We start from the raw sequence: 24,871 nt of genomic DNA, 5'->3' as shown, positions 1-24,871 counted from the left end.
ACATGCATACATACATACACAAATACATACATACATACATACATACACATACATACATACATACATACATACATACATACATACATACATACATACATACATACATACATACGTCCACACCTGTGGAGTAACGGTCAGCGCATCTGGCTGCGAAACCAGGTGGCCCGCGTTCGAATCCCGATCGGGGCAAGTTACCTGGTTGAGGTGTTTTCCGGGGTTTTCCCTCAACCCAATACGAGCAAATGCTGGGTAACTTTCTGTGTTGGGCCCCGGACTCATTTCACCGGCATTATCACCTTAATTTCATTCAGACGCTAAATAACCTAGATGTTGATACAGCGTCGTAAAATAACCCAATCAAAAAAATACATACATACATACATAATACATACATACATACATTATATATAGTATTAAGGAAGAGTACTTATGTAACTTCAGAATGATACGGGTTAAAATGTAACTATCAATGTTAAATTTGTTACTTATTTGCGTCATGCTTAATATTTTCGTAATGAAAGATTCAGGTAATACATTAATTTCTGTCTCAGTGAAATTAGTATATCGAATATTGCATTTTCTTTGGCAGTGCGTAAAATGAATAGCAGAGGTTAAAGTGATTACTTACTTTTTTACGCACTAGTGTTTTAAAGGTTCACTGATACTTGCTTACAAATGGCTTTTAAGGAACCTGGAGGTTCATTGCCGCCCTCACATAAGCCCGTCATCGGTCTCTATTCTGAGCAAGGTTAATCCAGTCCCTGCCATCATATGCCACCTCCCTCAAATCCATTTTAATATTATCTTCCCATCTACGCCTTGGCCTCCCCGAAAGTCTTTTTCCCTCAGATCTTCCAACTAACACTCTATATTCATTTCTGGATTCACCCATACGTACTACATGCCTTGCCCACCTCAAACGTCTGGATTTAATGTTCCTAATTATGTCACGTAAAGAATACAACGCGTGCACTTTTGCATTTGTAACTTTCTCCATTCACCTGTAACTTCATCCCTTTTAGCCCCAAATATTTTTCTAAGTACCTTATTCTCGAACATCGCTAATTCTGTTCCTTTTTCAAAGTGAGAGTCTAAGTTTCACAGCTTACAGAACCGGTAATATAACTGTTTCATAAATTCTAAGCTTATGTTGGGGTTTCGTAACAAGCTCTATTTTACGGCCAAAGGTTGGTAGCCCTTCGCCCAACCTCCAAGCTGGAGGACCATTACGCACTGATAACAGTGGGAAAAATGCAAATTTACGTACCGTACTATCGTAGAAAAAATTAATACCAGTTATTTCTTTAAATTCTGTGCCATGTAGCCTATTAATATTGTAGATGTAGTTAAATTTCAATGGCACATAATAATTTTCTAAGCTATCAATGTGTACGTTTCGAGACCTGAAGAATTGAAAAATGGAAATGTAAGTAGATGGTGCCATTAAAGGAAACGAACTCCATGATACATTATTTATGAATGAAAAACATAATTTTTGAAGACATATTCCAAATATTCTTTTTGACCCCTTATAACTCTTCATAAAATTAGAAATAGCAAAGATACAAGCATTGGTCTATAGTTTATATTCACCTGGTATAACACAATAACGCCCACAGTAACGGCTAGCGCGTCTGGCCGCGAAATCAGGTGGCCCGGGTTCGATTCCCAGTAGGGGCAAGTTACCAGGTTGAGGTTTTTTTCCGGGGTTTTCCCTCAACCCAATATGAGCAAATGCTGGGTAACTTTCGGTGTTGGACCCCGGACTCATTTCACCGGCATTATCACCTTCATCTCATTCAGACGCTAAATAGCCTAGATGTTGGTAAAGCGTCGTAAAATAACCTACTAAAAACATAATAACAATACACATATAATAGTAGCACAGTTTAGTATATATAGTCACGAGCTCAATACGTAGGGAATATGCATCCATAGATAGTTGCTATCCACTAGGATCGCTACTAGCAGACAATTCGAAATAGTACCGGCAAAGTCTATTGTTCCTAGTACCCTCAAGCTTCGTGACTGTATATACTAGACTGTGATAGTAGCTCGAAAATTATATAATTTCCTTATGGCTTACTATTTTAACGTTTTATTTTTCATTTGTTTAGTTGTGTAAAGAAGGAAACGAAGTGCAGAGTGAGGTTACGTAATATATTTAAGAGCTCATTTCCTCAAAATGGCCATAAAATATTTAACGAAAGAGTGATTTGAGGTAAATCACACACGCGGACGGACACGACCTCACTAACATCTTCATGTCGTGTAAGTTGTACAGAAAAGGAGGTAGTACATGAAACACAGCGGTGGAAATAAACTTATAACGCATAGTAAGTAAACCTAGAATCCGTGACGGAGATGGCTATGACTTTTTCGGAGCATACAGGTTGAAGTGTCATCATAAAATTGTTCGAAGTAGGCCAGGCGTAATATCCCAGTAGAATTGTGCAATGACTGTTGTGTAATACTCCAGAACCGTGTTTAATTTGAGTCTCTGTTGTTAGCAACCGGGACTTTCGGAAATGTGTCAGTGGTTCAGTCGGCAGTCTGAACAAACAGAGTGTATCCTTTTCAAAAATAATGTTTCGTCCCCTTCTCTTTTCGATGGGAACGAGACAAAGCGATTGTTTACACGAAGCGATCATACTCTTCGAGCCTTTGTAAATATTGTGTTCCTTTCTTACTTCGACACACACGAACTGTTTGACGATTGAAGAATAGTTCTGTCATTATACTCACGAGACATCTATACCGTCTGTCCTAAATGTTGGATTATTTAGAATATGAAACCTGTGTACATATAACATGGTGTAAAAATATTTAAAAGCACTCCTTAAATATATATGTATATTTTTTTACCTTTTCTTCCTCTTTCTTTCTTCTTCTTTCTCCTCTTGATTTATTACACCTCATATTTGATTACACTTAGCGTTACGTTTCAATTTCATTTTTATTTTATAATCGAACATATTCCTCAAATCAAGATCATCATCATCATCATCATCATCATCATCATCATCATTACTACCATCATCATATACTCCTTTTTGTCTTCCTTTCCTTGTTTCTGTTCTATTTCCTCTCATTTGTTTTAAGTCCTTTTCTTCTTTTTATTTTTAACATAGGCCTATCTGAATCTTTCAGGTCCGCTCTGTTTACTAGGAATATATATAATTAGTAGAGATGGTAGATTTTAGCAACTTAAAATTTAAAAATTTCGTACTTTAAAAATCAAATTTAGCATTTTATAGCATCTTTGTCTCCTATCTCCTAATTTTAACATATCCGAACCTTTCAGGTCCGCTCTGTTTAATAGGAATTTATATAATTTATTAGTAGAGCTGGTAGATTTTAGCAACTTAAAATTAAAAATTTCTCACTTAAAAAATCAAATTTAGCATTTTATAGCATCTATATCCCATTCTTTTTTTTTACTTTTAACATCTCTGAACATTTCAGGTCCGCTCTGTTTGCTACAGATTTACATAATTAGTGGAGATGGTAGATTTTAGCAACTTAAAATTAAAATGTTCGCACTTTAAAAATCAAATTTATCATTTTATGGCATTTTTGTCCCCTTATTCCTTTTATTTTAACATCTCTGTACCTTTCAGGTTCGCTCTGTTTGCTAGGGATTTACATCATTAGTTGATATGGTAGATTTTAGCGACTTAAAATTAAAAATATCGCACTGTAAAAATCAAAGTTATTATTTTATAGCAAGTTTAATATTAGAATTTACCATTTTGTAGCATTTTGGTGTTCATTAATAGAAGTTCAATGTCATCAATATGTTAACAGATGCGTTTCTAGATTTTCCCGTTAAAATTCTTGAAAGTAGTAAATAAGTATAGGAACATATAAAATGACAGTGAAATTGTGAACAGTAAGAAACGTACTAGACGTTAATGGTGTGATCATCTCGATCCATCTTGTTAATCACTATCATCCGCTACCACATGCAACTTGTTTCAGTGAACACTGGACCTAAAGATATCGCATAGGCAGGCAATATTCTATCAACAGCACCAAGCAGATTAATTGAAAATTCTAGATAATAAAGACGATATTAAGTATGTAACATTTTTATGTTTTTTTTAATTGGCTTATTCTACGACGCTTATCAACTGCATTGGTTATCTAACGTCTGAGTGAAATGAAGGTGATAACGTCAGCGAAATGAGTCCAGGGTACAGCGTCGAAAGTTTGCTGTTATTGGGTTGAGAGGAAACCCCGGAAAAACCTCAACCAGGTAAATTTTCCCAACTACGATTTGAACTCGAGTCGCTCGTTTCACGATCATACATACTAACCGATACTCCATAACGATGGATACAATAGTTTGTTAAATTCATAATTATGAATTTCTCAATCTGAGATACGAATTATAATTATGATCTGCGTACTCTTCTGTTACGAAATGAAAGGCAAAGCTGATCCTTAGAGTCCAGTGTTTCGTCACAGTGAACTACAAGTTTAATAAACACAATGTCTGCGCACTACACCAGCGGTCATCAGCACAGAGCACCCTCGGGCTAGCGTCCCTTACCCGCGGATAAGAAACTCCACTATAGTGTACCCGTAGCTGCTGGCGGGTATGCTCTATCCCTCTCTGCCTGCTGCACGACGGAACATACGATGTTGCACCGAATACTCTTTACCCATTTCAGCGAGAGCTGACGACCACTGCTCTACACTGTTATGTGCAAAGAAGGTTACGGCAAGGACTCGACTACTGATACTGCGCATGTATAAACTTGTACAGTCAGCTCACGAAAGAAACTTGTGTAATTATCCGCAAAACACTGTTTTAGGACATGATTATTGTTAATATTATAAGAAAAAATAATCCATGATTGTTTATAATTTTAAAACATATACGTGCATAGTCAATTACATTAAATTTTGTTATAAACAAAATAATTCAAAACTTTCACATCGATAAAAAAAATTGTAACCTCTGACACTCGTGAAAATTGTCGCACTCAGTATAGTTCGTGGGACAAACATTCACTCATGCCACAATCATCAAGATTATCCACTTATTGCAGAAGTAACTATTACCAGCCGTTTATCAGCTACCTAGATTTCACCATTACCCACATATATCTTTTCTGGAGAAAGCAATGCTAAACGTACAGTAGACTATCTGTCCCGTCTCTTTGTCAACTTCCAAATGTTTAACTTCACTATTGATAGCGCAGCAGGGAAATCAGAGAGCATTCTCACAAAATCTACACGGACACTTTCATCCACAATCAGCCTTATGTCGGAGCTTAATAGGATTTGTTCCCGGTACTCCGATAGGTTAACGGTAGTGATGAATATCTTATTGTTGGCTTAATCGTGTAGCGGGGGACGCGTGCGCGGGAACGTTATGATGGCCGCGTCGGACAAGATGTGATTGTACCGTAACTACAGACACACGCTGTCAGGCCGGCGCAAGACAATTACAGGTCTCGGACGTATTGCTGGCCGGTGATAGATGGACACATCTCGACCGCAACCGTGTTCCAGTTCGTGGCAGTGTCGCGCAATTCACTGAAATCATCCAGGAAACTCTTCAGTGGTTTAGAAACCCACACTTCTGCGGTGGGGTAGTAGAGAAGACAACATGCCGGCGTTGAAATTACCGGCGAGCCGATTGGAACATGACGGCATTTCACTGGATGATCCTCTCATCATTCTTCTACTCCTCGCTATCGTCGTTTTTATTGTTATTGGCTTAGTATTATCATCAACTTAATACAAGGATGATGTTCATCCCCAGAGTGGAAAATGTTAAATGATTATAACTTGATACAGTAAATCCTTAAGTTCACCTCTTTGGAGTAACGGTTAGCTTGTCTGACCGTGAAACGAGTAGGCCCGGGTTCAAATCCTTGTTGGGAGAAGTTACCTGAATGTTTTTTTCCCGAGGTTATCTCTGAATCATACCAGGTTAAAAGCTTATAAAGTTCTAGCAAGACCTATCCTCATGTATGGTAGTGAGGCCTGGACTGTCCGAAACTCAGATGTTCAATGCCTAACAACTGCGCAAATGAGATTTGTAAGGAGGATTGCCGGCTACAGCTTGCTTGACCACAAAAGGAATGAATTAATTACAAAATAATTGAAAATTACACCTATTTATGAACATATCAACTACTATAGACAAAAATGGCTTAACCTTGTCAATAGGATGGACCGTTCCAGACTCCCAAGACAAATTCTCCGCTATAACCCAAATGGAAGAGATCTTTGGAACGCCTCCTGAAAAGATGGACGGAGACCGTAACAGGCTAGTAGGCCTAATACCTGCAAGGACGATGATGATGATGATGATGATGTTGATGATGATGATCTCTGAACCACTTGAAGCGGAATTTCTGGGTAACTTTTGATGTTGGACCTCAACTCATTTCGCCTTCATTAGCTTCAATTTCATGTACCATCTTAATAGCTTCAGGTCAAGCAGGATATCGTGGCGGACTGGATTCCGGGATTCGCCTGGAGATGTCATCTGTCTGGGGGAGCTGAAGAAATCCTAGCGAGCCGTAGGGCTTCTACAGTGGAGTACGGCAGGCCTGGGAGTGTAACTCCCTCGAATAGATGGCGCCTTGGAGAGTCGCGGAATCTGAGAGTCAAAGGATGCAGCAGAACGCAGGCACGTGAATTGCGAACAGATGCCAATGATCTGAAAAGGCGGTATATCACCAGGGAGACGGAGACGGAAGCGCTTTTGCGGACTTCGTCAAAGCTAGATGCCATAGCCGAATCGATAAGATGGCAACAAGCAATCTATCACATGCTTGAAGAGCGGTCCTAAGGACTTCAAGAATCATTCCAATACAAGATTACACAATAAGGCTAAGGTTGCGGTGCTTATCTACTAACCAAACGAACAGAATTCTCCTTTGCCATTTTTCGTTATATCTTTTAATTTAGTGGGAAATCGACTTTGTACCTAAAAAAAATTGCAACATCGCAGTAAATTTAGTGCATTTGCTAAAACGCACTTATTTCATTTTATCATTTTACTTGAAACTACCTATAATATAAGTTTACAAACACTATACTACTTTAAGTGATCTAATAACCTAACATAAACAACATCTAGAATCTTATGAGGCCTATTGAAGTGTTTGTCTCTCATATCTGTCATTACAGTATCACCTACTTTCGCTATATTTTGTACAGTCATCACTCGATTCTTAGATATTTTAAACAATGACAGAATAAAGGACTTGCATAAAAATTCTTCTCAGTCATGATACTGTATACCCAAGAACATTCTCGGTGCTGTGGTTTTACAGTTGTTTGACGTTGCTTAATGGCCCCCCTCTCCAAATATCCTATATGAAATGTATCCTGCTGGATTTTGGTTCCAGTTTCCCAAAATCCTCAATGGAAAATAGCTTGTCCGTCTGTAGACATCTCATATTTCTTCTGGCAGCAACTGGCTTAAATGTTTTGCTGCTAACCTGTCAGAAATATGGTCGTTCCTAAATGACTGACTGCTAGCCTGGATTTAACATTTTGTAGCACTGCATACGCCTGTATTATTAGTACCTTATATTCATTCTCCATTGACTAAATAAATAGTAATACTGTATTTCTTTCACCATTTTTCCTGACCTACTTGTGTAAGCTTTGCCGTAATTTCGTCGTCGCCTGCTAGATTATTCTTTCATAGTTTGTTAAACCATTTCCGTTTTGTAGCTTTCCGTACGTAATTCGTTTTCTCTGATACATTCAACATCCGAAATGTTACATTCGCTTCCATTAGGCGAAAGATAGGGTAGATCAGAACATTCGTCAGACAACGCGAACACCCTTGTAGTTATCTTCGTCGGTCCTCGAACCACAGTAGTGAGATGGAAGACGGACCTCTCTATTGCAATCTATTGGGAGTAGAGACATAATATCGTGGTGATTGGTAGAAACGCCGCCAAAGAAAGCATATAGCCGTTTTACGGATAAACGCCTTATTTTGAATTACGCCCTTCTTCCAGCTAACCCTTCAATTGTAATTAGTTTATAAAGTAATCATATAATTTAATTTGTCATCTAGTTTAAGTATTCAAGTTCGATCATTCTGTAGCTTTTGCATATTTTTCTGTTTAGATTTTCTCTTAGGTATAGACCAGCCTATAACTTTCTTTTGTACTGATATTATATTATCATGTATTTCCTTTTTATCCTCTGGTTGAGTGGAAGGAAGACCTCACAGCCTTAACTCTGCCAGAAAAAATAAAACATTATTATTATTATTATTATTATTATTATTATTATTATTATCATTATTATTATTATTATTATTTCTCCTTATCATTTTCCTTCTCATCCTTTATATCTAATCGTAATCACTTCACCATGGTCTTCTTCATCATATTCTTTCCTTCAACACTCTAATCTTCCTCTTCCTTAGTCCCCATTTTCTGATCTTCATCTTACATCTTTAGACCTTACTTCACTGTATTTTCGTTTCCACGTCGTTTTATGATCCGGTATATTTCTGTTGCATTTATTCATTATGCTACGTATTTTTTGTACATTTTTGTCGTTAATTTTCAAGCAGAGTGTAGTTTTATAGATCCTCAGCTCTTAACTTACTGTTGGACAGTCATTTATTTCTTGGTTTCAACCAGAATCTACAGAATCAGTACTGGAATGGTTTGGCCGCAGGATACCGTTGTAATCGGGAGATTTGCGGTTCTTTACACGAGACCCACTATCCTCACTAGGGGGTTTCCAAACAAGCTGCGGGATTATTTTAACTGAGAGGCTCCACTTACGTTTGTAGCTATTGACCAAGCACCGCCACGCTCGACACCGAGGCGAGGCAGGGAATTAAAGATTTTGTTTTTCTTTATCGCAGTACTGTCTATCGAAGAAAATTTTAGTCAAATGTGTTTTATTTTGTAACAGACATAACCGACACACAAAATAACACACACACACACACACACACACACACACACACACAAACAATAATTTTGAAATAAAAATGTTATCGCAATGAACAAAATTTCGTCTTCAACTTGCTGAAAAATTATTACAAAATTGTACGGCTTCTGAATGTTGTACATTCCTTCTGTTTCGGCGGTAGTACTAAAAACTCATTAGCCGTGACGTGTATAAACAATACAATTAATTAGTTACTTACAGAACTTGTCTATGCAGTGACGTATAAATTTATATTGCCATGGTGACCTATATTTCTAGAGGTAAGGTAGAAAGACACAATGAAATGTGTTATAGAAATCATCACGTAATTCTAATATCAGTACTGTAGCCGGTGCCTACATTGTGGAATATAAATAATCCTGTATTCCAACTCAAGATGACCGGTATTACTCGACCGAGGCGAGTGGAGACGCGGACGTAATGTGAACTATCGCGATGACGCTATACGAACGCAGGAGAAATACAAGTGGCGCTCCGGGCTGCAGGACTCCAATGGCCTCGGTCGAGTAATAAAAAAGTTAATAAGGGTACTTGGTGTTATTATTCATAATATTATAATTTATTTTTTTATATTCGAGGTTTTTTTACGATGACTATATTGTAATCAACTATTTCCAACATTTCCGAAATCATTACTGAGAGAAACTGACAACACAGTGTGTCAGAGTTAGTATCGGAACACTTTGGAATCACAGGTAGTATGAAAGTAAATAAGGTACTTGCCTAATGCAGGATCATCGATTCCATTTTTCCGCTACAGCCAACTCTTTGTAAGTATATCCAAGTATTCTGCAAGAAAAGAAGTATAAAACTTATTAGAAGACAACAGTGAACTCCTTGGTAAAATAGGTATACTAGGCAATAAAGCGAAAAATGTTTAATTAAAAAGCTTTCTGCAAAGAATACTAAGAAATTAAGATTAACAGACATTCTACTTCATTACACTTTAGGATCCATCCATTCATTCATTCATTCATTCATTCATTCATTCATTCATTCATTCATTCATTCATTCATTCATTCATTCATTCATTCATTCATTCATTCATTCATTCATTCATTCCATTCAATCAGTTTATGGCTGTTATGTTCAGAGAAATAATTTTGAATTTCCAACAGTTTGTTGAGATAGAATTCTGGCGTTTCTGAACTAATTGCACATCTTATTATCAGAGTAATATTGTCCAATACCTAATGAATTGCTTACTCTTTGTGCCCTTGTATGTGAATAGTCAAAAACAACTGTACACGGCATACCCGAGCTACGAGTATCTCTCTATATACAGTGTTCGTTAGGAAACAGGTTTAACTGAGGTAATATTGCCATCGGAACTTTGCTGCTTTAGGATTTTGTGTGTACTTTTCACATAGAGGATGAACCGTAAGTAACGTCATTAATTTCAGGAAGTTATTCTTTAAGATATTTCAAACCAACAAGTTTAATACAGTTTTGCTCGTGTTTGTTTCCTTTTGGAGATAAAACTTGTTTTATATTAAACATTTCATAGTGTGTTTCGGGAAAGTCATTGATTTAATTCCCAGTATGCTCAATCAATTTAAGAAAGCAATATATTATGATACGATATTATGATACGTGATTGAAAGGATTTAACTTTCGTCCTTTAAATGTACCGTACACAAATTTGATCCGAACAAATGTAACATTGTAATATACCTTTGCAGAACGAAAAGTTACTTTTGTTCGGATCAAATACTGTGAGTATCCGAGTGCGCACAAGAAACGGTATAAGTACCAACGATTTTCAAGCCAATATATTTCGTAATCGAGTAAAAAACGAAACGAACGACTATCACCACGTTCCTTAAAGAACGAAAATTAGCTTAAATATGCATTTTAATTAAATTCAAGCATCATGATATGGAACGGTTCTCTTGTAAGTGAACCCTGAGTCCAGGCATACACCAGTTAGTACGACCATTATGTCTAGTAAGTAGAAGCGAGGTAAAGTGAGAAGTGGAATGAATAACTGAATATCTTGTGTAAATATGAATGATATTGCAAACTGTATATTGCACTAGTTTAGGACATAACTTCATCCTATCGTGTATTAGACCGGGTGGTCTGTTACGGTTTCACTCGTTCGTTTCAGTGGACGGCCAAAAAATATTTATCCTGAAGGACGACAGTTTATTATTCGGCGCAGTATTCTTACAGGTGACATTCTGAGTAGGCCTACATGAAATTTCCATTTCTGTCTATAAATTGAATTTTCTCTGAAATAGAATCCATTTTTAGTTCTTTCAAAATATTTTGTTTTTCTTCTTGTCTAATTTAGTACAGCCCGCAGTTCTTAAAAATTTCATGTAATTTTATTGGCAGTGATTCGGTGTTCGTAACATTTACGTACGGTCTAAGCTTATCTTTTATACATAAAATTAGGTCTCACCAGTATTTTATAGGTTTTGAATCTATGTTTCTGAAGAAGGAAAGTTTGAAAATGTTACTAATATTATTCAATCAATAATCAAAATGTTTGCGAATTGTAGAAATATATTTTTCCAGTTCATAGTATAAGTGATAGCCAAATATTTAAAACATGGGATCTATTCTACGGTTTATTAAAAGAGCAAATTATGCTGTGGACATGATTCTTTCCGAGGAAGTAAATTACTTTAGTATTATCACCTGAAGTTTCCACCCATTATTTCTCAGAAATGTGTTGTAATTGAAAAACAGAACTTTGGAGGCGTTTTCAGAATCTGCCAGTAGTAGCACATCATCTGCAAACAGTAGAATATCTAAATTTAAGTTTCTGTTGCTACTCAAATTACCATATTCTGTTTTCTTATAATATGATCCATACACAGGATGATTCACGAGGATTTCCCGTCCCTTAAGGAAATTTAAAAGTCATGTTGAGGTCCCTTACGGAGCTTATTTCCGAAGACATTCTGAACAAAAAATGTCATATAAACATTTGTCCTAATCTCAATATTTTCAGAGTTACACTAATTTGAAATGGTTTATAAAATACCATTATTCTTGAGTTTAAGGGTAAACGAATATTACAGATAAAGAATGAACTGTTCAGGAGTATCATTTCTTTATTTAGCTAATATTCTGAAGCTAAAAATGTGTTGTGAATTACATAGTTGCTTCGTACATAATTTTTTTTCTATTTTGAACTATATATGGAGATTAGGCGCTGAAAAGATAAGACTATAAAGATGACGGGAATATATATAAAGATGACAGGTCCAATAAAATTGGACGGGGTATTTTTTTTTTTTATATTTCCAATACAAAACGACTTCAAGTGTAAAATTGTGAAGATAAGTATTGCATTTAAATGCAAGTTTGTATTTTTTATTTCATTAATGCTGGTTATCGATTTCTAATTTTAAATTGTGAAAATATTTATTTATAAATTATTCAATTTTTTTTCTGCAGAGATGGAACGGGCGTTATGATCTATACCACCAAATGCATAATGACAAACTACCAACCTATGTTGTAGTATTACGATACCTTCTTACTAGAGACGCGCGGATATTAAATTTCGATGTACCTTATAATTCCTAATGATCTAAAATGGGATGGAAACTATTAAAATAGCTGGCTTGATAGATTGAGTATTTGTGAGTCATTAACCGTGTTTTGACCTCAGTGTTATTCTTCTCACGCCTTGTTATCTTCTAGCTACACGCAGAATGAGTAATTGATGACGTCATTTTCCGATTAGTGCTGATTTACACTTTAACACACTCTTCCTTAGATGAAGGCCAGATTGATTTTTTACTACTTTTTTCAAGTTGATTAATTGTGTGAATCAGCAGTGGAGAAAATATTATCCTTGTAGTTACATGTGCCAGCCACTGTGTATCTATCGATAGCATACGCGCTTCCCATCCAAGCGGTCCTTGGATCGATTATCAGCGTGGGCAATTGAAGTTTAATCTTCCGTCCACGTTACTGTGTGGTTATCTCTTGTCGTGTGCTGTCATGTGTTGCTTCCGCCGTGACTCACCCCTAGACCAGCCCCTTCGTACGTCACCAAGCGGCGAATTATATCTGAATGCAGATGGGACGGAATGATGTTGATGTCTAACGCGGGGAAACGGGAGAACCCCGAGAAGTACTCCAACTGCGACCTTGTCCGTCACAAGTGTCATTATTAACTTTTTCAATGTAGAATGCCATGGTTTCAGGTGGGTCATTCTCCATCAGTCCTGACCTGTCACATCCCATCCCAGAAGAATGCTTTATAAGTACAAGGGCCCGGACACTGATGCCCTTTCTATATCAGCATCGGAAATTCGTACTGTCCCGAAGACCTCAGACCAGTCTGTTTTTTACTAATGCAGCTGATGGATGAAATGAGAGTAAAATGGAGAGCGTTGATGAATTGTGCCGTTCAGAGCACTGTAAAATACAGCGCAAAGTAGCAATTACTATTCAATTTATTTAATCTATTAGTAGTCAGTGGTTAGCTTTTTACTTTAAACCTCATTACTCAGTTTTGACTTACACCACTTCTGCTCTGAACAGCTCAATTGATAGAAGAAAACGGAAGTGAATCGATGAAAACCCTTTGCAACGTCTGCTTTTCTAGCTTCCCGAGATCTCTTAGAAATATCTTAATTTTTCTATTAAGAGTAAACAATTTTATCAGACATATCCCGGTACTAAGCCACCTTACACCTTACTTCTAACAGTAAGTGCAATCATAAATTGGGGCGCTGGGTGCAATAACAGCTTAACTCTAGTTTTCTATCGACTGTAAAAGTTGTATTTCATTTCGTTGACTAAATGGCAGGAGAATTCATTATGTGAAGTGCTGTGCTAAGCCGAAAGGTTCAAAATTCGTAATACAGACATTATGTTACACCCATGTTTTATACATCAAAGTCTTTGGCAGTATCATATGCTTACAATGCAGTTTACCAGCCATTCAGTTTTTCAGTAAGACATAATATGCCACCAAAGGAAGAAATTAATCTAAGAAATCTCCCGCGTCCCGGCTTAAAATTATCAAAGACAAATTATATTGAAACTCTTAAAACCAGAAAATGCATGTTCTCTTCAAAATATTTTGTATTCTGGATGAAAATCATCCTGAAAGTGAAATCAGTGATCATGAATAAGAATATTTGACACTACAATGGAGGAGTTTTCATCTGTAGTATAGTTATAGTTATTAAAATGAATTTGAGGGAAGTGGGATATGATGATAGAGATTGGATTAATCTTGCACGGAGTAGGGACCAATGGAGGGCTTATGTGTGGGCGGCAATGAACCTACGGGTTCCTTAAAAGCCATTTGTAAGTAATATATCTTCTGTTTTTCTTATTAGAAATTTAAAACAAACGTTATTTTGTTTGTACATAATATTTCCATAATAAATACAAGGCCTTATCGGCTAAAATTCTTATTTTATATTATTTTGATAAGCTGAAACCCTAATGTACTATTATTTGTTATTAATCATTCAATAAAGTTCGTGTGTGTTAGCGAACAATAGGTCATAGAACAATATGAAATTTACAAACATACAAGAAACACACCCATAGCACATTCTGCACACTCAACTAAATTTCAAAACGCACACTCTTTTCGACACAATCATGAACACACCCCACCACAACAGGGAACTAGAAGATAGTGCGGGACCTTCACTAGGCTTTTGATACTGAAGAGCATCACTTCGAAACTAGTCAGCCAGGTAATGTCCTCATATTAACACAGTAAAGAGTTATAAAGTCAGTCAATGATTATATAAGTGTTAAAAGTGTAAAGAACAATGAAGGAAAAAAATATATAATGACGTAAAAATACTGAAGATTAAATAGACATCTCAGGTACTTCATATTCTTGGTCTGAAGTCACAAAAGACTTTGTTGCCTATTATTCGAGCAGTCTGTATAAAGAGAGGAAGGCTGTATATAGACCAGTACAAGCAAGTATGTGCAGCGTAGTGGAAACAGGTAGTCCGGACAAGCAGTCAAGCGTTTGACCGCCTCATACGTGCTTATATAAATCCACTTCTAAATTATACGGTTACTCTTCTGATAATACGTATACTAAACATAAAATTGCAAGAACAAATAACTTTAGTATAACTGTAAACAACACGAGGCTATGAATACATCACCGATAATTGAACAGTTCGCAGATTCCAATACCAGGATATGGGGAGTTGTCACATGTTCCGCTATGCGACAGTGAAGCGAGATAATCCGTGTGCCATGCTATGAGACTAGTTCATTATGTCAGTTTGGAAACTATATCAAAGACCAGGGTGTACACTAAGTTAAATAAGCAGGTACGAAGGTCCGATTGTAACAATGTAGTGCTTAAAAATATCCAGTGTGTCTCAATAATCTTTCTTTCTTAGTCGGTTTAACATCCACCTATTCTGTTTTACAGGCCACTGCTGCGGATAGGAGAGGAATAATCACTAAACCACGCACTAGACATCTCACAAGTGCGGACCTCCCTGCCCATGTGATTAGTATGGCACAGAACCACCGCAGACACATTACAGGACAGTCAAAAGACAACGGACAAACAGCCAGTCCAGTGAACAAAAGATAAATTTACTCCATTGTCCACGCCGAAAATCGAACCAAGGACCGCTATGTTTTAATTATAGGACAGTTCCTGCACGTTATGATAGGTAAAATTGGTTCTTAGGAGTATAATATATCCTACGATCCTTGAATAGCTATTTACAGTCATTAGAATAATGCAGGACAAGACGTTCTATTCAGCACACACATTCGGAGAGGTGTACCATTAAATCTGTCAGTGGTTGTCAGAAAACTTCCTGGACGCTGGATTGGTCGCGGTTATGATTTCCCAGTACCGTGGCCTGTACGCTCACAGGACTTGAATCCTCTCGATTTCTGTGTGTGATATATTTGTATATCAAAGATCTAGATGACTACTATTAACACGAGAGAGAAATAAATTATACCATCGAATTGTACTCGTACGTGTCTTTAGGACGAAAATCTAACTTATTTATCCGTGTGTGTGATTATTTTTGCGCCGAACTGTGCTGTGTATCCATGAATGATAATGTTTTGAACTTCTCTAGTAAGGAAGAACTAGATCAGATATTGGAGTTAGTGTACATTTGCCCCGCACACATCCAGTGATTCCACTCGCAGGCCTTTGTTTTGTTCTGAAGATTGCCTAACCAGTAGGAGCTCTTGACTTTCTTGTCTCACTAAGTCGGTGATCAACAAACATCGATTTTAGCACTTAAATGCGAACGAAAATTGAAGGGTTCAGAGCCATAATGGGCGAAGCGCCATATATTAAAAACGTAGAAAACAAGGATTAAAATTGAGTACCATAATTCAATTAAACATATAGCAAGGAATATAAAGTATGCACATTAAAACTTAATGATATGTCAATCTTCATTAAACTATCGTATTCACTTAACTTTAACCCTTGCTTTCTCCGTTTTTAATAAATGGCTCTTGGGCCACTATGGCTCTGAACCTTTCAATTAGCTTAAATATACATTTTCATTAAATTCAAGCTACATGACCTGGGACGGTTCCCTTGTAAGTAAAACTACGGTGTCTCCGATGCTTTCTTTTACATTTATTTCGCAAATTTGATAATATTATAGTAATTCATAGCTCAGAAAGAGCTAGGCCTATAACTGTAAAAGCTTGAAAATCACTGCTTTAACAGCTGATTAATCATAAAACTATTTTCTCATTCTCCCGACTTATAACAGTTAAACACTATCGCATCCAATGGCGAAATGGGACAGGACTTAAGAAAGTGGAGTCAATAGACCAGAAGGGTATTTGTCAGCACACGACGGACATGAAAGTTGAAGTAACTCAGAACAAAGACTCAACTGTAGATCTCCGAGAGCGTATGAAATCAGTTCTACTCTACGGATGCGAGACAATGGAAGCCCTGTCCAACTGAACCAGAAGCGATGCCTCGGGAATATTTTGAACATATGGTGACTGAATGTTCTATCAAATGAAAGTTTTGGAACAAAACAATTCAGAAGACCCTTACACTGCAGACCAGACGGTGCAGGTAGAGACGGATCGAACACGCAATGGTATTTCATTTTCCAAGTTCTGAGAGACAAACTATAACGCAATCTGTTAAAGTGGAGGTGTTGTGTACTCATAGTGACTGTAAAAACGTTATGGAAATAAGACTGATCAGTGTATTAGGCAGCCTGTTCCTACTGTGCCCAAGCGGTGAAGACCATCAGCGTCTCAACCAGAAATTTTATCAGGACCTGGCCGGGGATCGAACCCGGACCGCCTGAATGGAAGATCAGAGTACTAGCACTGGGGTCACTCACGAGACTTCGCTAGTGACATTGTTTATAAATATTTCTGAGTTTCAAAACAAGCATATATAACAAAATATATTTTGTTACCACAAAAATTATGTTTACAAATTCCGCAGTATATACAAAACAATTTTATTAATGCACCTTACATAACAACCGAGTTGAAAAATTACGTTGTGAAACTACAGGGTGTATAGTACCCGTTTACTGTTGTTATATGATATGTAACTCTTATGAAAATAAACTATTTAAAGTTTAAATTCATTACAATTTATTATTATTATTATTATTATTATTATTATTATTATTATTATTATTATTATTATTATAAATATTCCATCATACAATAGTTCTCCTTCAACCCAAACTAATCCGCTGCCCCTGTCCATATCATCATCATCTCTTAGTCCTTTTCTCTGTATGCTCAGTCAAGCCCCATCCAACCAATATTCTAGTGCTCTACCCCTTCCTCTTGTCCCCTCAGCCATCCAAGTCAGTATCTTCCATGGTATTCTGTTCTCCGTCATCCGTTTTAAATGTAGGGGAGAGTCGGGTAGTATCGGACAGAGCGTTTCTTTCATCTGCCACCATATGGTAGTACCTGAATGACATGGTTACGTTTCTCTATGCGACATCACAGAAACGTAACCATGTCAATCAGGTACTATCATCGTGTGGCAGATGAAAGAAACTCACTGTCCGATATTACCCGATGTCCGATACTACCCGACTCTCCCCTACATACCAACTCAAACGTTTCCCTTTTTTGTTTCTAAAATATTATATCGCATTTTCTCCTTTCTTGATAATATTCTTGCTGACCTCCAAAAATCCATTTTTACTACCATTAATCTCTCGGCTTATAGCCTGTTCACTGTCCATGCATCTGCCCCATATTATAACTAATGAAATCCAAAACATTATTATTATTATTATTATTATTATTATTATTATTATTATTATTATTATTACTATAAAGGTAAAAAGGTAAAAGGTAAAGGTATCACCGTAACATGCCATGAAGGCATTTGGGGGGCATGGAGGTAGAGCCCCATGCTTTCCATGACCTCGGCACTAGAATGAGGTGGTGTGGTCGGCACCACGCTCTGACCGCCTTTTACCCCCGGGAAAGACCCGGTACTCAATTTTATAGGACGCTGAGTGAACCTCGGGGCCGTTCTGAAAGTTTGGCAACGAGAAAAAATCCTGTCACCACCTGGGATCGAACCCCGGACCTTCCAGTCCGTAGCTAGTTGCTCTACCAACTGAGCTACCCGGCCGCCCTATAATTATTATTATCATTATTATTATTATTATTATTATTATTAATGTTCACTGAATATTGATTGTAGCTATCTAAGTATTAATGCTCAAATAAATTAGCACTATTTATAATTTTAGTAAAAGAATAAGGTTATATTAATTTAATTTTACTGAAGCTTTGACATTTGATTATGACTACAAATCTTAAATTCTCTGTTAGTGTCATGTACTGTTTTCTCTCGGTTGAAGACACTATGATTCATCAATAACTAAGTTTGAAAAATTCTCTCATTTTGCCTAACTGGGAGTAAGGTGACCGCTTCTAACTAAGTTAAGAGTCTCTGTGTAATACATGGAAAACGTGAAAGTACAGTTACTGAGCTGACTAATAAATTCAAGTTTGGAAGGTACGCTTTGTCTAGACTCACAGATAATAACATATTTGACTTAGTTAGAAATTATTTGGCTATCTTTTTTATTTCTAAATTTAATAGTTTTGAAGGTACGTCAAAAGAATATTATGAAATAAAATTAAGGAATGAAGGCTTACCTACGAGAGAGAGCTTGTATGAACTGTATAAATACTTTTGTAAGGAAAGAGGTATGGAAGAAACTAGAATTAGAGATGATTTAGATACGCTAGCTGCACATTGCAGAGTGAAGAGGGAAGTACATCTTAGGAAGGTAAACCAATACTGATGGTACCAATATTCTAGAATGAGTTGAGTCTTGCACAATAACTGAAAGCTAATGCAAGACAAAACAAATATGTTAATAGGTAAAACGTAGAAATTGTATTTAAATAATAATACATCTTTGTGTAAAATTGTTGTATGTAATGTGTCTGTGATCTATTATATATAATAAACCAATCATACATGGAAAACGTATATAAAGTATTACATTGTGTAATTAATTTCAACTACCTTAAATATTAAATTGACCGCCGTCTTAGCTCTGTGGATAATGTTTTTGTTTCCCATCAAAGAGACCAGTGGTTGAATTCTCGGTGGTGGCAATAAAAAAGATTAATCTTCCATTCACAAAACTGGGTGTTTGACCCTTGTCACGTGCTGTCCTTTGTTGTCTCAACACTGCCGTGCTGACCACACAACTAGGGAGGCTCATAATGTGTGTGTCTAATATTGGTACAGTGATATGTATCTTTCGCTTCACCGCAATGGATGGGAAACGAAAGGAGCAGTTGAAATATGACAAAGAAAGAGGAACGAAAGAAAGGAAAAAAGAAAGAAAGAAGCAATCCGTTTAGCGTTTACACATTTCTTGGAGAAATAAAAGAAAACTTTAAATTGTATTCGCAATTCCGCAAATATCTCATATGTTTTGCTGTTACTGTTATACTCAGCTTATTGAATGCTAAATGTACGCTGTCATGTCTTGCTTCAGTGATCCATTATTATTGAGAATTCCTTGGCTTAATTCTACCGCTAAGTCTACATATAAATCCCGCCTGGAGCATGAACTTTTGTCCGCTATGGATACGATGCCTTCTGCCGTTCTTGCTCTGATCACACACACACACACACATATTAGTGCTGTTGATCGACAAAAATATTTAATCTTATAACTATTTGAATTTAATCGAATAATCGATAGATTAATCAATCCACTTTTGATCGATATAAAGAAATGTTTTAATATACTGTAATACACAATTATTGCTAAATTTAACTTGTGTTCGATGATAAGCATAAGTATTTAATGTTGTATATCTGTATATATTGTATCTTTATATTACAAAACAACTGTTTTAATTGCTTACTAACATATTTATTATTAGCCTTATAATTTATTGTGTCAATTTCTCCGGGAATTTTTTAGATAAGCATAAATAACATAAAGTATGAAGACTCACCTAGTTAATACTACTTCAGCCATGATTTTAAACATGTGAGTGCATTCATATGCTCCGAATTAAGAGCCGCTCTACGTCCAGTAACAATGTTTTCTGCAACACTAAACACGAAAAAAACTTTTTTTTCTGTCAAGCACTTCCCCACGATCGTTCAATTTAAATCCAAACGTTTCTCCGAGTTTACCTCTTAAATTCTCATATGACATAAAGGAGTTTACACTTTTCACAAACCACAGAAAACTGATTTTTTTTTCTTTATCACACTAAACACACAACCTTCATATACAAACTCAGTACAGAAACTGCAGCGGTCGAAACAGAAGACTGGCTCCTATTGTAATCGAATTACCAGATTTTAGAATGTGAAGAAGATACTTACGCTCTCACTTGCACAAAGTGTAGACATGGCTATTTTATAAGGGATGAGGGGGTCGAAACCCAGAAAAGTGTGTATTTCATATGCTAGGAAGATGAGCTGGCAACAAGGTGAAAGTTTTCTTGGAAAACCATAAAACTTAATAAGGGTTTCGCGTTGTGTTTCACCTTTCAATAGAGGTAGACTAGGTCACTGTCCTCATATCTCCATTCCTTTCTGAAGAACTTGTACAAAGATTTTCCCTACGCTACCTGGTTTACAGTTAGAAAATAACAGTACTATTGTGATTTTAAGTAAGTAATTTCCGAGAGAGAAATATTGTCGGAATGTTTAGTATGAGTTTGTATTAACAAAGTAATAATTAATATCAACTACGAGGCGCATCCTGAAAGTAAGTTTCCCGATTTTTTCCTCTTGAAAGTAAACGTAATTAGCCGTGTCAATTGCGCATGCGTAACAGATCTATGACGTATCAATCATATGCCAGCCGGACAGGTTCCGCCTGGTGCCAGTAGCGTGGCAGCAGTGATCCCAAATGGAAGCTCTTATTCCTTCTCCCGCCGCCTGCGAGGTTCGGTCGGTGATAAAGTTCTTTAATGCACAAAGCATAGTGGATCTCCGGTCAGGACGAAATTCAAACAGACGCTGTCGGTACGGAAAGTGATTTGCACGGTGTTGTGGGACAGGAAGGGCATTCTGCTCATTGATTTCCTTCCAAGAGGTGAAACAGTGAACGCTGACCGTTACTGTGAAACACTGCGAAAATTGCGACATGCCATTCAAAACAAGAGGCGTGGAATGCGTACTGCAGGTGTTGTGCTCTTCCATGACAATGCTCGTCCACATACGGCTCGGCGCACAGCAGCTGTTCTGACAGAATTTGGCTGGGAGTTGTTTCATCATCCACCCTACAGTCCTGATCTTGCTCCCAGCGATTTTCACGTTTTCTTGCACCTCAAGAAATTCCTGTCCTCCGGTGAGCGTTTTGGCAACGACGAAGAGCTGAAGACGTCTATCACACGCTGGTTCCATTCACAGGCGGCAGAGTTCTACGACAGTGGGATACAAAAGTTGATCCCACGATACAAGTGTCTCAATTCTGATGGTGGCTATGTTGAAAAATAGCTGAAACATTGCTGTACCTGTTGTCAATAAATGTTTTCCTGAAAATGTGTGTTCTTAAAAAAAAATATGGAAACTTACTTTCTGGATGCGCCTCGTACAACCGATTAACTTTAATCCACTCGGTTATTCGATTAATCGATTAATCTTACAACAGAAATTGATCTATTAATCGATTAAATTAGTCGATTAAATCCCACAACACTTTATATATCAGATTGACCATTCCCATGTTACGAAACGGTAATATATAAAAGAGAACAAACACCAGAATCTCCACTGTCGAAAATGAATTTTTTGATAGCGACAGCTAGATGGAAGTACTGATGCAAGCTATTACTCTAAGCAATTCATTCAGGGTTATAACGTGATTTTTTTTTGTAATCTCTAGACTGCAGCATAGTGAAATTGATCAATGTTGTTGTCTTGAAAGTGCTTATGGCTGATCAGTCTTTTATATGAGATCGTGGGTTCTAGGGGAAGGCCCGGCATCGCATTGAACCCAGATCAAGTAAACTCTGCTGTGTATCTGTAGAAAGAAATCTAAAATCTCGGATTAGAGTGAACCCCACTGTAAAAGCCACGTACGAACAGATATAATTGAAAATCACGCAGACAGCCATGTCAACAAACAATTTCCAGCAATGTTTACACTAAAGCCGCTGAATAAGTAATGGATCTAGCAATTATTGGTTTCATTTAAAGAATATACAGACGCTGGCACTAATGAAAGCGTACATCTACGCTGATTGTGTAAAAAAAGTGCTGTGTTTTTAAAGGTAGAACATGCCACACCTATATCGAGGATTTCGATAACTGCTTATTCATCTTCCTACAAGCAAGTTACGTTAGCCCAAAGCTTACGGTATAAAAACACGAGGAAAGTGAGTCATGCGTGTAAGGGGCTCGGAAACTTAGTGGTAATATTATATATCAAACCGCATGTGGGCCTTCCGCCCCAGGCAGACAGGCACCTGTGTTCCTGAGTTACAACCACAAAATAGAGCAAGTAGACACCCTCAAATCGGGGGCGGAGGCTCTGTCAGGAGGATCATCCCCATTATTTAGTATCATCCATGTATTCTCCAATCACGAGAACAACTTGTGGGCTTTATTTGTGATTAGAATGACGTAAAGAAGGTTCTTTTTCGAGAACTTAATGTCTCACAATATTGGTAACGTTCCAAAATGTCTCCACTATAACTTATTGACTTTAAACAGTATATGAAATGTAAAAATACATGGGTAAATAATTTTATGGGATTGAAAAATTGTTGTACGTGTCTTTAGAGAATTGAGCGGAAGTAAGCTTAATGTGAGGACATTACCGCAACAGATAAGTTCCACTTCCTGTGCCTTCTCAGACGTTGGATCCGATACGAAGGTGCGGAATAGAGAGTAGAGAGCTGTAGAATGCGGCTTACAACCGGTTTTCATTCGACCAGCCAGAGAACATCCGCCAAGGTAGAGCATCCGACCGAATGTTCGAATTTCAACCGGTTGCCCCTGATGTTTTGCAGGCTATACAGAACACTGACATTTTCTGAGTGCGCAAACGGAGTAAGAATTAAAGGAAATTTACCATGTGTAATTTAAAAATTTGATTAATATAGACCTACAATTGAGTGCATATTTTATTACACCTACCTTCATAATATAATATATAGATGAACAAATGGACACCGGTAATAAGAAAGGAAATAAAGTGTAATGCATAATATGAAATCTAGTGTGTAAAGAAATGCAAGAATAGAATAAATTACAATTACTTACTAAATAGAAGAGAAAATAAGTATGCCTACATACATTCTATTGTACACTTTAAACTCAAAATGCATACCTCTAAAATAGTAGTTGTTGATGTGTTTTAATTACTCTAAGCAGATCCATTATTTCGTTAATAAATTATTTTAAGAAGATATGTTTTGCTCTCGACGATACCATCTGTAATACCTGAATTAACTAATGTATCAATCAATGAATCAATTAATGAATGAACGAATCAATCTGTGAATCACCAAATCAGTCGATGAATAAATTGATGAATCCATGGATGAATGCATCAATGAGTCGATGGATGATTGATCGATTAATTGATTGTAGTGAGAGAAGAATTATTAATATAGGAGGCCTACACGATGATAAACGCGTTCTTGCAAGGGCTCTTGGAACTCGTGCATGGCTCATTGCCGTCCACCCACAAAGAACGAAAAACAACTCGAATATTCGTTAAATCGAACCTGAAACACTTCCCGAGACGGAAGAGCTATGCATACTGATTACAGTGCCAGGCATTCAATAGCAATTTATAATTTCTTTTTTTCCTAACCGGTTGTGCACGACTCTAATAGACAGCGTAACATTTCGGGCGAATCAGGAGTCTGGAACCACCTTATCATGTCTGATAATGTGTTAGGCAAATATAGATGTTCCCGTTTATTATAACATCAATGAATCAACTGATAACACACGCCATATTCGATACAACTTTAAAATTTCAAATGGAAAATGATTCGTGTAACCCCCTAAATTGTGTAAAATTTTGTGACAAAACAAATGGCAAGATCGTTTTCAGATAATTTAGTTTCCTGTAGAAAACATTTCGCATTAAAGGTTTTGGAACATCTGAAGAATCGAACCATTAATGTTTCAGCGTGTTCTGAGTGGGAAAAGTATGAATGAATGTTCAACACATTTCGTAAATAAAAAAAAAAGCTTATGATATTAACACCTCTTCTTTTCGATGTTTAATTTAAAGGTTGTATATTCACCTATCACACAATGTATTAGACATATAATAAAGTGATTCTAGACTTTTGATTCACCCTGTACATTTATGAAATGGTAAATCAACTAACAATGGGTGCCCTAACCTCAGAACAGGCCTAACGTCAACCGCTTTCGTAATCAGCGTGTCTGACTGCAAAAATAGCGAGCCCGGGTTCAAATCCTGGTTGGAACAAGTTACCTCGTTG

The 24,871-nt window shown here is 36.9% G+C and overlaps 1 protein-coding gene across 1 annotated transcript in view; it reads right to left on the bottom strand.

The window, feature by feature from the left end:
- LOC138698005 (uncharacterized) overlaps positions 1 to 24,871 on the bottom strand; it is a 279,462-nt gene that overhangs the window by 183,851 nt on the left and 70,740 nt on the right. Inside the window, exon 2 of the mRNA XM_069823682.1 lies at positions 9,679 to 9,744. The gene's annotated coding sequence lies outside the window, so the exon portion shown is untranslated. The remainder of the gene's footprint in view (positions 1 to 9,678; positions 9,745 to 24,871) is intronic.

The sequence above is a fragment of the Periplaneta americana genome, chromosome 1, assembly GCF_040183065.1.
Source record: "Periplaneta americana isolate PAMFEO1 chromosome 1, P.americana_PAMFEO1_priV1, whole genome shotgun sequence".
Classification (NCBI taxonomy): Eukaryota; Metazoa; Arthropoda; class Insecta; order Blattodea; family Blattidae; genus Periplaneta; species Periplaneta americana.
This window is presented reverse-complemented; position numbering and strand designations above follow the sequence as displayed.